Source organism: Pistacia vera, unplaced genomic scaffold (genome assembly GCF_008641045.1).
Source record: "Pistacia vera cultivar Batoury unplaced genomic scaffold, PisVer_v2 Contig216, whole genome shotgun sequence".
NCBI classification, from domain to species: Eukaryota; Viridiplantae; Streptophyta; class Magnoliopsida; order Sapindales; family Anacardiaceae; genus Pistacia; species Pistacia vera.
Window position 1 is genome coordinate 197,537 of NW_022196020.1, and position 14,911 is coordinate 212,447.

A 14,911-nucleotide genomic window follows, 5' to 3' on the forward strand; every position below is an offset into this window, starting at 1 on the left:
TAGCGAACATTCTTTGTTATGAACCACCACTGGGTCGCCTGATGATAAAAGAGTAAAAAGAGGTCTCATGAGCTCTTAAGTTTAAGTCTTCCTAGGCACTAATAGAGGTGACTACTGGAGCTTTTACCTGGCCAGCAATTCCAAGGTCCTGGTGGATTAATTAAAGTATGCGTAAGCTAGCTCGGTCACCCCCGGTGATATTAAAAAAAAAAAATCTTTATTATAACTAGAAAATTGCTATAGGATATGCATATTTGCTTTCTTTAATTCTAGTTGAATTTAGTTCCGAACTCAACAACAAATCCTCCTGTATCTATCAAGAATAGTATATTTCAAATCCCAAATACCAAGTCCCTGTTTGTTTCACTTTTTTGAATCATTTTTATGTTATCCTATTTAAATTTAAAAACAAGATGTGTTTCTTTACTTACTGGGATCATTATTCTAAAAATTAATCCAATCAAATAAGACTTTTTCTATTAACAATGAAAAAAGGGGGGACTTGTTTCTATTATCTTATTCTATTCAACTCAAAAAATTTAGATCATTTTAACCCCTTATATTTGTAAATTTAACTAAACATCCCCTACAATAAAAGTTTAAAAATTAACTAAAGCACCCCAGCCAGCAACCATTGTCAACCGTCGGCACGCGAATGGCACACGATCGACCGGATCTGGTCAATCTTGTCGTTTCTGACCAGATCCATGACCAGTGATTTGGCCATTGATGGCTCCATTTTTGGGGGGTGTTTTTGTTAATTTTTAAAGTTTTATTGTGGAGGTGTTTAGTTAAATTGACAAATGTAAGGGGTTAAAAAATACTCTAAATATTTTCAAAAAAATGTTTTCAAACAATGTATCAAACAACTATCCAGCATTTTATCTAACTTTGATATAATTTTCAAATATTATACCAAACACATTCTTAGAATCTTATCCTATTCTATTTAATCCAACTCAACTCAACATAAAATAGTTTTTCAGAATCAATAATAATAGGTCCACAACTTTCTCTCACAACCTCCGACATGACAGTTCATCATTGGTTTGGTTTGCTCGCAAATAGGCTGGCAGGACTCATTTTGTAATTTGACTAATGACGAGTTACCACATTAGAAGTTGTGAGAGAAAGTTGTGAGATTAGATTTTAAACCTAAGATATAATAGAATCCTATCCTATCCTATTCTATTTAATCCAATTTATCTCAACTTAAAATCGTTTTTCTGAATATTATATTTTAAATATTCTACCAAACAACCCAAAGCGATTTAAGTTTGAATATTTGATTATTCTATAAACTATCCTGAGAGTCACCAATCGAATAATGGGTCCCCGAATATAACTCCAGGGGACATCTGAACGCCTGAAAGGAGATGATATTATAATTTGCATTAAGTATCTTCCAGGTTGTCAAACAGCTGACGAGTTTAGGCAGAGAATTAAATAACACAGTGGTTGTCTTTTTTCATATATTTTTCTGTCGGTTTAACAATCTAATGTAATCATGTAAATGGATGAAATCATTTATTCATGGAAGGGCACTAACTTGACCAAGTATTTTACAGCAACAGTTTTCAGAAAGGTGACACCATAAATGGCCACCATTTGAGTGGCTATCAAATCTGTAGACTTGACTTTATGTGCACCAAGAACGAGAGTTTTTAAGAACTGGCCAACTGGGTACTTGCATAATTGATGGATATGCATAAATTATGAAAGAAAATAATCAATTTATATCCAAATAGCTGCATATGAATTCGTGGAAGGCACTTGTGTTATTATTATAATGAAAAATTGGTAACGTATCTTTCTTTTAACTTTCTCAATGCAAAATAGATAAATTTAAGCAAGTTTTAGTAAACCAGGTTGGATGACTCAGATTCAATCTAAAATTCTTTTTGGACCTTTGGCCTAAATTAATAAAATTGTATCGATATTTTTAAGGATATGAACACGTATCGTATCGTAGAATACATATCAACGTATCAAAAGGTTTAGGATATACTCTCTGATAAGTATCGTTAGCGACCCATATCGAATCGTATCGTAGGATACGTATCGCGTATCATAGAATACTAATAACCAAGGTTTAGGATATACTCTCTTATATGTATCGTTGACAATCCGTATCAGATCGTATCGTAGGATACGTATCGTATATCGTAGAGTACGCCTTTTTCAAAAAAACGAATAAAATAATTAAAAAAATTAAAAATTAATATTATGCCCAAGATTAATTAAAGAATTTTGTGGTATTATTGGCTTTAAATTATGATATTACATAATCAAAATTAATCACAAAATTAATAATCTATATTATTTTCTCTCAACCATTCATATCATTTCCAAGATTAGTGTTAATATCTATATCTCTACTTGTATTATTATTATCATGCAAAATGGGCAACACATGTTTCTCTTCACTTTCTCCATGCAAAATGAGTAAATTTAAGCAAGTTTTAGTGAATCGGGTTGGATGACCCGGTTCCGACCCAAAATCTTTTTTGGGCCTTTAGCCTAAATTAATAAAGTTATATCGATATTTTTAAGGATACGAATGGATACATATCATATCATAGGATATATATTAACGTATTGAAAGGTTTATAATACATTATCTGATACATATCGTTGGTGACTTGTATCGAATCATATCGTATGATACATATCGGGTATCGTAGGAGACTAATAACCATGGTGACAATACTTTGAAAGAGATGTTTCCACTTAATTATTTGAAGCTTTTAATCAACTATATTTTAAAATGCACTATGAAATAGTAATTTTCTTCAATAGTCTTTCTTAAAGGTGGAAAAATAACCCGTCCGACCAACGGTAGGTTATCCAAAACCCAGCCTGCCTTGGCTAGAAGGGTTGGCCTAGCCTAGCTAGCCAACCCTAGCCCGGCGGGTTTCGGTGCAGATTGGGCAGGCTGGCCCAAAGTTTTTTTTGAATTTTAAATTTTAAATTTTTTTTCTTTTGTGTAATTATTTTTAGCTAACTTTTCAAATATCAATAATTAAATTAATTTTTTTTTTTTTTTGTTAACATTTCAAATTTTAATACAATTAAATTGTAATACAAGAAAAATTAGATTTATTAATTTATAAAAAAATAAAATAAGAAATAAAAAAATATAACAATTATTGCCTCATTAAAAACTTTACCAAGAAAAACTCAATTGGGACAAAAACTTGGTAAGGAAAAAAGAGTGCAATAATTGACAATTAATTTACAAGTTACAAAGTTATAATCTACAAAACAACTAATTTGGGGGTTGACTAGGACCTCCTTCATCCGTATCATCTATATTACAAAATTGAAATGATTCTATTAAAGTATCGTTGACAATCTTGTATTGATCCTGATGGCGCGATCGTTCCCAATCTTGAAGACATATGAGGACTTCAATCATTTTTTGTGAAAGTTTAGTCCTCCTTTCATTTAAAATTCTTCCATTTGCACTAAATGTTTGTTCGGATGAGATGGTTGAGACAGGAACAGAGAAAATATCCAAGGCAAGTCTTAACAATATCAAACAAATACATTTTCTGGTTTTCCAATATTCTAAGACATCAAAGTTGGCTCTTGGTTGTGGATCTGCAGGTAGCACGTCGAGGGTTACCAAATATTGGTGAAGCTCATTACCCTGTAACTGCATGGAGGGCAGTACATTCTTGTTGATGCTTCTGAAGAGGAGGCTGTGCTTTGGGTTCGAGTCCTCTTCGGTCTATTAAGTGCACTCCAGGAGTCGAAGTCTTAATTAAAAATTTATTTAATTTACATTCGTTATCAAAATAATGACTAGTCACACAAATATCATCTTGTTTAGCTCTACCTACTCCAATATCGACGGTTAGAGTCACATAACTGACAACCATGTATTTTATTTTTTAATTCTAATTTCATTTTCCCAAACAATTTTATTAAATCATTTCTAGTTGCAGTTTTAGAATAACTTTTAAATCTTGGAAAAAATGAATTTTTATAAATCTTTCAAAATATTTATCTTCAGCATATTAATAGGTTGACCTTTGCAGCAATATAATAAGCTATCATTTCCTATATACATCAGAATTATAACGTCAGTAGTACCCATGTTAGTTATTTGAGTTTGATTGGTTTCTGTATCTCCATGTTGAGTAATATGTTTATTAGCATGTCTTTTTAAAGTACTAGTATCTTACCTGCATCAGCTTTATAAATATTTCCCAATACTTGCTTTTATTGTCTTCATGTGCATGAACTCCATTTTTTGTCTGGTAAAACTTATCGAATGCACCCAAACGTCTGATGTGTGACTATAGTCGGTTTCGACTATAATTGATGAACCCGCTTTTGCTTGAGATGGAATTGGATGAGAACGACGATTACAATGACATTCTAGAAGCACTAGGAGCTGTAATAGCATGGGGAGGAAGGGAGGGAATATTATGAGGTTGTATCGGATTCTGAGAATAGGAAAGCGACTTTTAAATCTACTGCATTTACGTTAGTAAATCAAGGGGACTAGGATAATTTCCTTCATCATCGAAATTGATGGGATGAAATATCTATCTATTATAGTTAAAAAAAAAAATGGTATAGAAGAAATAAAAATTAAAGAAGGAGAATTAGAATTTGGAAATATGAATTGAAAATTGTAAAACTAATAAAATTAAATGAGCAAATTAACAATAAAGAGAATAATTGAGAGATTTCAATAGAGAAAATAAGAGAATTTGGGATGTGAGAAGATATGAGTTTAGGATCTATTTATTAAAAAAAAAAAAAAAGGGAAAGAAAATGACCAAAAGGCCTCTCCAACTGCTATAAAATGACTACATTTAAGGGTAAAGGGTATTGAAAAAAAATTAATTTTTTTTGTCCAACCCCCCGAGTTGCGTTGCCAACCCGACAGATTAGATGGTTTTTTTTTTTTTTTTTAAATATATAACCCTCGGGCCGTCGGGCTGGTCTACAAAGACCCGCCCCGCCTGACAGGGTATACACGGGTCGAGTTGAACCCATCTTGATGCGGGTTGACATAGGGTTGACCCCTAACCCGACCTATTTGTTCCACCTCTCTCTCTCTCTTATTTACGGTTTATGATAATTATGGCCATGTTTGGCTTATTATTTTTATCCCTATTCCCATCCTATTCTCCAAATAATATTTGGCACATTATTCAAGAAATTTACCCATTTTTTTAATTACTTTTAGACCCCATAAAGTTATTAATTTCACAAATACACCCTGAAAAAAAAAGTCTAAAAATTACAAAAACACTCCCGCGACCCATACTTGCCAGATTCCGACAACCACTGTTAGTGGTAGCCGGAATCTGTACAACGGCCTACCTGACGACCATAAATGGCCAGAATTTCACCGATTTGGCCTTTTCTGGCCAGATCCACCACGGATCTAGCCAGAAAAGGCCAGATTGGCCGTGAGCGACGACCAAAGATGATTGTCATTTTGGCCTTTTTCGGCCGTCACAGGCACGGCAGGCCTTAGATCTAGCCTTTTTTAGTCAGATTCGTGGTGGATCTGGTCGAAAAGGCCATACAATGCGTTACGACACAGATCCGACCGGTCTGTGTCTTAACATGATTTTTCGGCCAGATTCCGACGGTGGTGGCTGGAATCTGGCACTGCAGGTGGTGGAGGTATTTTTGTCATTTTATATGTTGGGGTATTATTAAATTAGCAAACTTAGGGGTTTATTTTATAAATTTATAAATTTTATCTCGTAATACTCCCATATTCAATTATCTAATATATCTCTAAAATCCTATCCAAAATAATAAACCAAACGCACCATACAGGGCTTTCTAAAATCCTGTAAGGAAGTAGATATGCAGTTCCTCAGTTACTTGAAAGACAAATTCGTCCCCGACCTAGTTCTTCAAGTCTTAATCTCCATTAATCCAATCCCAACCTGGGAAGTGCCAATTTACCGAATCCATTTACTTTGTTTAGCTAAAATTATAATTTCCTGACTCAATCTTCTCCTTCTGAGCTCACCCATATTTTCCAGGCATAAAAATGGCTTTCATCCTCTTTTTACGTCAACCTTAATGCTTCTTCTGCAAAGGTATGGTTGTTTTTGCTTTTCGACTAGCCATTTTAGCGTATCTCTTAATTTTCGAAGTAGTTTAACTGAAAGTGTTAAATTTCTTGTTGTATAGATGCCAAGGTGGAGAGTTTGCCTATTGGATCATACTGTTCTACTTTCATGGCACTTTCTGCAACTTGCTTCTGCACAGATACTCATCCATTGGAAGGTTGGTTTCTCTGTGATTTTTGTTAAGGGAAACCCAAACTGGAGTTAATTTTCTTTTATTGGATTCTAATCTCTTTGAAAAATTATGTATGTGCTGAACTATGAATACAGTAATGCTTTGCAAGCTGTCCGCCGAGCACTCAAAGATACAGGAAAAATCTCAATAGCTGGAAAAAGACTGATCCTGTGCTCATCTTGGACCGGAGTAATCTGCTTAATGGATCCAAGAGGGCTATCTCCCCGTCCAAGAACTGTAAGTTGATAAATATGACGATTTATGCTACAGTAGATTGTACATTTATAAATTGAACACATTGATGGATTGTTTGGACTAATACATTTTCTGGTTTTTTTTTTTTTTTTTTTTTTTTTTTCTTGGTTCTCTCGCAATACAGGCGGTTGCTAACATGAAACTTTCTGGGAAACTAGCTCCGCACTTGGGTTGTTTTCTCATATGACCGTGTTGTGAGTCGTCATTCGTGTATCTCTTGATGTATCTTGTTCTGCCATGAACCTTCATCCATTTGTTAATCAATTTAGTTAGCTTTTTAACTTCATTTGTCCAGAATTTTATGTGGAACAATTTAACCGTCAGCATACCAAGGAGATAGGCAATCTGATTACTTTAAAGCTTCTGTAAGCATCAAATTACAAGCTTTTAAGTCGAGTGATACTTTATAGAAAATTTTTGATACTCTCCTCATAACATGCCTTGAGTTTTAGAACAAGATAAATTGCTCAAGTAAAATAAGATACACTCAATAGTGTAGTAGCTTCATTTACTGCAAATACTCAAATGTATCCTGTATTTTTATGTTTGCAGATGTTATGTATGAGTTTATGCCTAATGGTTCTGTTCATGACCTCATATATCCTAAGATTTTTTCCCCAGTTTACCATTGCAAAACTTAGTTTGTTCTACCTCTTGCAACTATATCTGCTGTGAATTTGATATTGTTGTTGTTATGACAGTAGATTCCGAAATCCATTGAGTTTCTCCATGGTTGCATTTTGCATTGGGTTTAGCCAGAGCATTATCTACCTCCATAAAGAAGCTGACCCACCCATCATCCACAGAGATATCAAGGCAAACAACATATTTGACTCCAAATTCCACTGCAAAGTTTCTGATTTCGGAATCTCAAAACTTGTACCAGTTCCAAGTGATGCAGGAGGTGAAGGTCACGTGTTCACTGTTGTGAGAGGCACCCCAGTAAGCAAATTATTGAAACCTAGTTTGAAATTTGGATTTCTCAAGTCATCTTTCTCAGATCGGTCCTTTAAATGATAGAACACTGAACACCTATGCTTCAATTTTCAAAGTGAATCACTTCCACTTTATCTTCCTATTGTAGCTTTACCTTGATCCTCGTACTTACTCACACACCAGTTAACAGAGAAGAGTGATGCTTACAGCCTCGGATTGTTTTTCTCGAGTTGTTGACGAGATGAAGCCTATTTCTCATGGTAGAAACATTGTCCAGCTGGTACTTCTGATTTTTTTTTTTTTTTTTTTTTTTTTTTTTTTTTTTTACTTTTTCCCAGCACTCTCTAATTGCCTTCACTCAACGCTACGTCTGAGAAGATGGCATGATTTAAATGCAACAACAGGTGAATTCAGCATGTCAATCTGGATGATGTACTCCGTAATAGACAACGGCATGGGTCCTACTCTTCCGAATGCCTCAGAAGATTTATGGCATGCTCTCAAGTGTTGTGAGGATGAGACAGAGCGTTGACCTTCAATGCTGGAAGTGGTAGAGAATTAGAGAACCTATCTTCAATGCTTCCAGAATCAGAACTATCCCGACAGATTTAGATATCTCAGCCTCAGGATCCTCAGGAATCCCCACATCATCTCTCTATTCTGAAAGAAACTCATACTGGTCTGGTGACTTTCCTGAAGCTGGAAGCGACCTTGTAGTGGTGTTGTCCCCACCATCAGGCCTCGCTGATTCCCACCATTTTCTTTATGGAACTTTAATATCTAGAATCACTATTACTACTGTTATTATATCTTTTTTTTGCAGAATAAGCTCAGAGGTCGTCTTCATGAGCTGTAAATAATACATATTTATGCTTTTTTATTAGAGCCAATTGTTATTTGTTCATCTGTCATGAACTTTCCATAGAAACCAATAGAAAGACTCGGAGGAGGAGCCCACTCCCAAATTGATATTATTGGTTGGGTATGGGCCTTTTGTAGAATTGGGTCGGGTAAGAGCTTTTTGTGGTTGGATAGAACTCCCTTAGAAACCGGTTTGCCAAGGAGGATACTCAAGCCCTTTATACCATATGCCCACTTTTCTAAATTATGGAAGAAAGTATTCAATTTATATCCAAATAGCTGCATGTAAATTCTTAGAAGGCACTTCATTGACAGGTACAAGTTATCTGTCATTTTCACCCATTAAAATGACAATACTTTGAAAGAGATGTTTCCATGGATTATTTGAAGCCTCACCAACATATTTTAAAATGCACTATGAAATAGCAATTTTCTCCAGCAGTCTTTCTCTTTATGTTGCAATTTATAATATTATAGGGCTTTTTAAAATCCTGAAGGAAGTTGGAATATGGCGCCTTACTCAGTTACTTGAAAGACAAAGTCGTCTCCGACATAGTTCTTCAAGTCTTAAATCTCCATTAATCCAAAATAATCCCAACCTGGGAAGTGCCAACTTACCGAATCACTTTACTTTGTTTAGCTAAATTATAATTTCCTGACTCAATTCTCCTCCCATTCTGAGCTCACCCATATTTCCAGGCATAAAAATGGCTTGCATCCTCTTTTTACATCTACCTTCATGCTTCTTCTTCAAAGTATGGTTTGTTTTGCTTTTCGACAGCCATTTTAGAGTATCTCTTAATTTTCGAAGTAATTTAACTGAAAGTTTAAATTTCTTGTTGCATAGATGCCAAGGTGGAGATTTTGCCTAATTGGGATCATACTTGTTCTACTTTCATGTCACCTTCTGCAACTTGCTTCTGCACGATTACTCATCCGTTGGAAGGTTGGTTTCTCTGTGATTTTTGTTAAGGGAACTCAAAACTTGGAGTAATTTTCTTTAATTGGATTCTTAATCTCTTTGAAACATTATGTATGTCCTGAACTATGCATACAGTTGATGCTTTGCAAGCTGTCCGCCGAGCACTCAAAGATACGGGGAAAAACCTCAATAGCTGGAAAAAGATGACCATGTGTATCAAATTGGACCGGGATAATCTGCTTAATGATCAAAATGATGGCTATCTCCATGTCCAAGAACTGTAAGTCGATATATATGACGATTTATGCATACAGTTGATTGCACATTTATGAATTGAACACATTGATGGATTGTTCGGACTAATACATTTTCTGGTTTTTCATGGTTTATCTCGCAATACGGCGGTTGCTAAGCATGAAACTTTCTGGGAAACTAGCTCCGGAACTTGGGTTTTTTCTCAATGACCGTATTGTGAGTCATGTCATTCTGTGATCATCTTGATGATATCTTTTGTTCTGCCATGAACCTTCATCCATTTGTTAATCAATTTAGTTAGCTTTTTACTTCATTTTCCAGGAATTTTATGTGGAACAATTTAACCGGCAGCATACCCAAGGAGATAGGCAATCTGATTACTTTAACTCTTCTTGAGGATCAAATTACAAGCCTTTAGTCGAGTGAAACTTTATAGTTGGATGCCGTTATCATTTAACTTATTTTTAATTACTCCATGAAAATTTCGCACCTATATGTGGAAGTGTATTTCATTTGCATGCAGGCTTCTGAGCGGAAATCAAATATCAGGGCCTTACCAGATGAGTTGGTTCTCTTTCTAATGTAACACTGTTAACCCTGGACGGTACAATATTTCTGACCACTGCCAAAAACTTTTGCAAATATGACAAGGGCCAGACACTTGTAAGTGCCTTCTAGTTAGCCAAATCCTTTACAAAAAGCAGTTATTCATGTTGTTTTTAATGGCGTCATTTGAACAACAACCAATCAGTGGTCAATTCCACCAGAGCTTCTGTATTACCTCAACTCTTACACTTGTGAGTTCATTACATTTTTATTGATGTTGCTTTATTTTACACAATGAGTATGTTTCTGTTGTTGCAATGACATAATATTTTGATAAATTTAATTTGTAGCCTGTTGGACAATAACAACTTATCAGGGTTCTTCTTCCGCCAGAATTTTCCCGGATGCGAAACCTGAGGATTCTGTAGGTCACCATTCCTTCAAGTTCTCGTGTAATGACTATCAGACTCCCGTATTTCAAACCTTTTGGTCTCTGGCTAATAACCCCATTTCTCTTATTGTTGCAGACAATTTGATAACAACAACTTGAAGGCACTGAGATTCCAAATCTTATAAAAACATGACCGGACTGGTGAAGCTGTAATCTCTCTCCCTTCCCATGGATTTTTCTTTTATTTTATTTATACACTGCCAAGTGAAAATATACGTATGAAGGCAATAGATACACAAACTGAAGGATCAAAACATTGTGCTTATTTCTTTCCTTTCGACTCAACAGGAGTCTTAGGAACTGCAGATTGCAAGGAACTATCCTGATTTGAGCAGTGCACCAACCTTCTTTACTTGTATTTGTTGATAATTTCTTTGCATAAATGATGGTTATATCTTTTAGTTGAACCAAGCTAGTCAAATTATAATTTATCTCCACAATTTTTCATTCAGCATTTATATGATTATCATCTGTGCACATTCCAAGTAGTCATTTGAAAAATTGCTGAATTACATAACCAGCTCTTACCAATTAACTAAGGCTTTCTTAAGAGTTGGATTCATCGTATATCTGACCTCGATTACTTTTCATGTTACAGAGATCTTAGCTCGAATCACTTACCGGAAGCATACCAACAAATAAGCTTGCCAACAATATCACAACTATGTATGTCATTGTCAATGTTCTAAGTTCCTTACACATGCTACATTTTTTCATATATACATACATAAATATCTCTTGCTATTGCTTATAATGAATTTCTTTTACATTGAGATATAAAGTAACCTGTTTTGTTTCAATGTTGCAGTGATCATCCAATAATATGCTTACTGGACCTATCCCCTCAAATTTTTCAGGCTTTACTTTTCTCCAGAGACTGTAAGAGGCTCTCCTCATTTTTAATCTCAATTTTTTTTTTTTAATTGAAATCTTTAGAATTCCTCAATAATTGAAAGATACATGTGTTTAGAAATTTATCTTCCATGAAATAATTAAGAATGGCTGTTTATATCTTCCATATGAAATAATTATAAAGCTAGTTTGTAATTTATTGCAGGTACTGAAAACAATAATTTGAGCAGCAGTGTTCCCTCAAACATTTGGCAGAATGTTAATTTTCATGCAAATGCGACCCTTACCTTGTAAGACAAGAAAAAGTTAATGGTTTTTATTTGCTTAGTTTTGAGATTAAACTACATCAGGAACATGGTCGAACATCAATACTCCAATCTAGTTACCGAATTCTCATAAGATCTTCTTTGTTCTGTGTTTTTCTTGCAGGGATTTCCAGAATAATTCACTTACAAATGTTTCGGGTACTATAGATCCTCCTCCAAATGTCACCATTAGGTGAGTGTTTTTAGTCTTTACAAATAGAAATCCATGTAAGCAGTTTATTTGACTTATCAGTTGCAATTTTTTGGACTGCTTAGGCTTCAGGGCAATCCTGTTTGTACAAGTGCAACAAATTCAATATAGTTCAATTCTGTGGACCCATATCGGAGATGATGAGGTTTCTGGAACTTCTATAACACTTTTAATCCTACCTGCCACCCACGTCCTGTCCGGCAAGTTTGCATATGGAATATGTCCCATCGCCTGCTTCCTGCTTCTGTGCTCTGCCCCTTGGAGTTGATGTACGTTTGAAAAGTCCTAGCATTCCGATTTTCCCCCATACAAGGATGCATTTGTGCTGTACGTGACTTCCAGTCTTGGCTTGAATCCTTATCAACTACTTATCAACTCATTTTTATGGCAGTGGATCTTAGGCATTGATTAGCTTAAAGGTTTTTCCTCAGTATATCAATGTACTACAATGAATTTAACAAGAGTGAGGTCTATCGGATTATACGAAATTGCTACATTTACTCTTCCTTTGAATGATGTCTTTGGCCTATGAACTGATCAATTTTACTCCCTGGACCTTATGCAGATGGTAAGTCTCAAGGCTGCAAAATTTTCCAATTAAAATTGTAGTTCCGCCCCATTTCTGGTCTGCATATTCTTGTGGGTTACTATTTACTTATCACTATCTCAATGATCTACCTAAGAGTATTACTCATTTTCATGGTATGCAAAACTTCGTAGTTCAATAAATATAGTTAATCATTTTGTTGCATTTCTTGAACTTAACTGGCAAGGGTTCTAAAACCTGTCTTGTTGCAGCATCTCAAAGATCAAATCAGGCATGAGCAAAGGTGCTGTGATGGAATTGTGTTAGGGTCCATTGCTGGCCTAATTGCAATATCTTTGGTCATGTTGTTTATTTTCTACAAAAAAGAATCAAAACACAAGCAAGAGGTTTCAAAGAACAGTCAAGTAAGTTCTTTTGTATTTGCCTTGATCTAGAGGGCTACTTTCTCTGTATTATATTTAGAAGCATAAATGATGTTTCTTTTAACAGTTGCAAAAATTCCAATCAAAGCTGCAAGTGTCAAGGATTTAGTTTCACAGAACTTCAAAAAGCTACCAGTGGTTTTAGTGAGTCCTTCTAGTTGGTCAAGGAGGCTATGGAAAGGTTTAAAGGCATTTTGGACAATGGCACAGCTGTGGCAATCAGAGGGCACAGCAAGGATCCTTGCAGGGTGAGAGAGAATTCTTAACTGAATAGAAATTTTGTCGCGTTTACATCATCGCAACCTCGTTTCATTGATTGGATATTGTGATGAAGAGGCGAGCAGGTACCTTATCCATGCCACTTCTGGAAATATTATGCATTATCAGAAAATTTTTGATACTCTCCTCATAACATGCCTTGAATTTTAGAACAAGATAAAATTGCTCAAGTAAAATAAGATACACTTAATAGTAGGTAGTGAGCTTCATTAACTGCTAATACTCAAAAGTATCCTTGATTTTTGTGTTTGCAGATGTTAGTATATGAGTTTAGCCTAATGGTTCTGTTCATGACCTCCTATATGGTAATCCTATGATTTTTTCCCCAGTTTACTATTGCAAAACTTGGTTTTGTTCTACCACTTGCAAACTATATCGATGTGAATTTGATATTGTTTGTGTTATGACAGGTAGATTCCAAAATCCTATGAGTTTCGCGATGAGATTGCATATTGCATTGGGTTCAGCCAAGGGCATTATCTACCTCCATAAAGAAGCTGACCCACCGATCATCCACAGAGATATCAAGGCAACAACATATTGTTGGATTCCCAATTTACTGCAAAGTTTCTGATTTCGGAATCTCAGCTTGCACCAGTTCCAAGTGATTCAGGAGAGGTCATGTGTTCACTGTTGTGAGAGGCCACCAGTAATTACATTATTGAAACTTAGTTATGAAATTTGGATTCTCCAGGTCATCTTTCTCAGATTGATCCTTTAAATGGTTGAACACTGAACACCTATGCTTCAAATTTTCAAAGTGAATCACTTCCACTTTATCTTCCTATTGCAGGGCTACCTTGATCCTCAGTACTTACTCAGTCACTCACCAGGTAACAGACAAGAGTGATGTTTATAGCCTCGGAATTGTTTTTCTCGAGTTGTTGACAGGAATGAAGCCTGTTTCTCATGGTAGAAGCATTGTCCAGCAGGTACTTTGATTTTCTTTTTCTTTTTTTTTTTTTTTTTTTTTATAAGTTTTTTCCCAGCACTCTCCAATATGCCTTCGTTCACATGCTAACGTCTGAGAAGATGCCATGATTTAAATGCAACAACAGGTGAATTCAGCATGTCAATCTGGGATGATGTACTCTGTAATAGACAACGGCATGGGTCCATACTCTTCCGAATGCCTCAGAAGATTTATGGCATTAGCCCTCAAGTGTTGTGAGGATGAGACAGAGCGTCGACCTTCAATGCTGGAAGTTGTGAGAGAATTAGAGAACCTATCTTCAATGCTTCCAGAATCAGAAACTATCCCAACAGATTCAGATATCTCAGCCTCAAGATCCTCAGGAATCCCCACATCATCTCTCTATTCCGGAAGAAACTCATACGTGTCTGGTGACTTTCCTGAAGCTGGAAGCGACCTTGTTAGTGGTGTTGTCCCCACCATCAGGCCTCGCTGATTCCCACCAGTTTCTTTATGGAACTTTAATATCTAGAATCACTATGACTACTGTAATTATATCTCCTTTTTGCAGAAATAAAGTGAACTCTGGTTTATGTGTGTATCAGTTTGTATATAGCTCAATGTACAGCTCAGAGGTCGTGTTCATGAGCTGTAAATAATACATATTTATGTTTTTTTATTAGAGCCACTTGTATATTTGTTCATCTATAAAGAACTTTCCTTTGAAAAAAATAGAGAGACTCGGAGGTAGGAACCCACTCCCAAATTAATATTAATTGTCTGGGTAATGGGCCTTTTGTAGGAATTGTGTTGGGCAATAGGCTTTTTGTGGGTTTGGGTAAAACTCCCTTTGGAAAACTGGTTTGCTAAG

The 14,911-nt window shown here is 35.5% G+C and overlaps 1 long non-coding RNA gene and 1 pseudogene across 3 annotated transcripts; both read left to right on the forward strand.

Moving 5' to 3' along the window:
- The first annotated feature begins 6,005 nt into the window (after positions 1 to 6,005).
- LOC116129965 lies at positions 6,006 to 9,481 on the forward strand. Of its 3 annotated transcripts, XR_004127983.1 has the most exons (4): positions 7,493 to 7,756; positions 7,881 to 8,026; positions 9,185 to 9,283; positions 9,395 to 9,481. It is a non-coding gene; the product is annotated as an uncharacterized LOC116129965 (long non-coding RNA). The 3 variants fall into 3 exon arrangements; XR_004127985.1 differs by lacking the exons at positions 7,493 to 7,756; positions 7,881 to 8,026 and adding an exon at positions 6,006 to 6,080; XR_004127984.1 differs by lacking the exons at positions 7,493 to 7,756; positions 7,881 to 8,026 and adding an exon at positions 9,031 to 9,092.
- A 33-nt stretch (positions 9,482 to 9,514) lies between these two features.
- LOC116129968 lies at positions 9,515 to 14,639 on the forward strand (annotated as a pseudogene).
- The last annotated feature ends 272 nt before the right edge of the window (positions 14,640 to 14,911 follow it).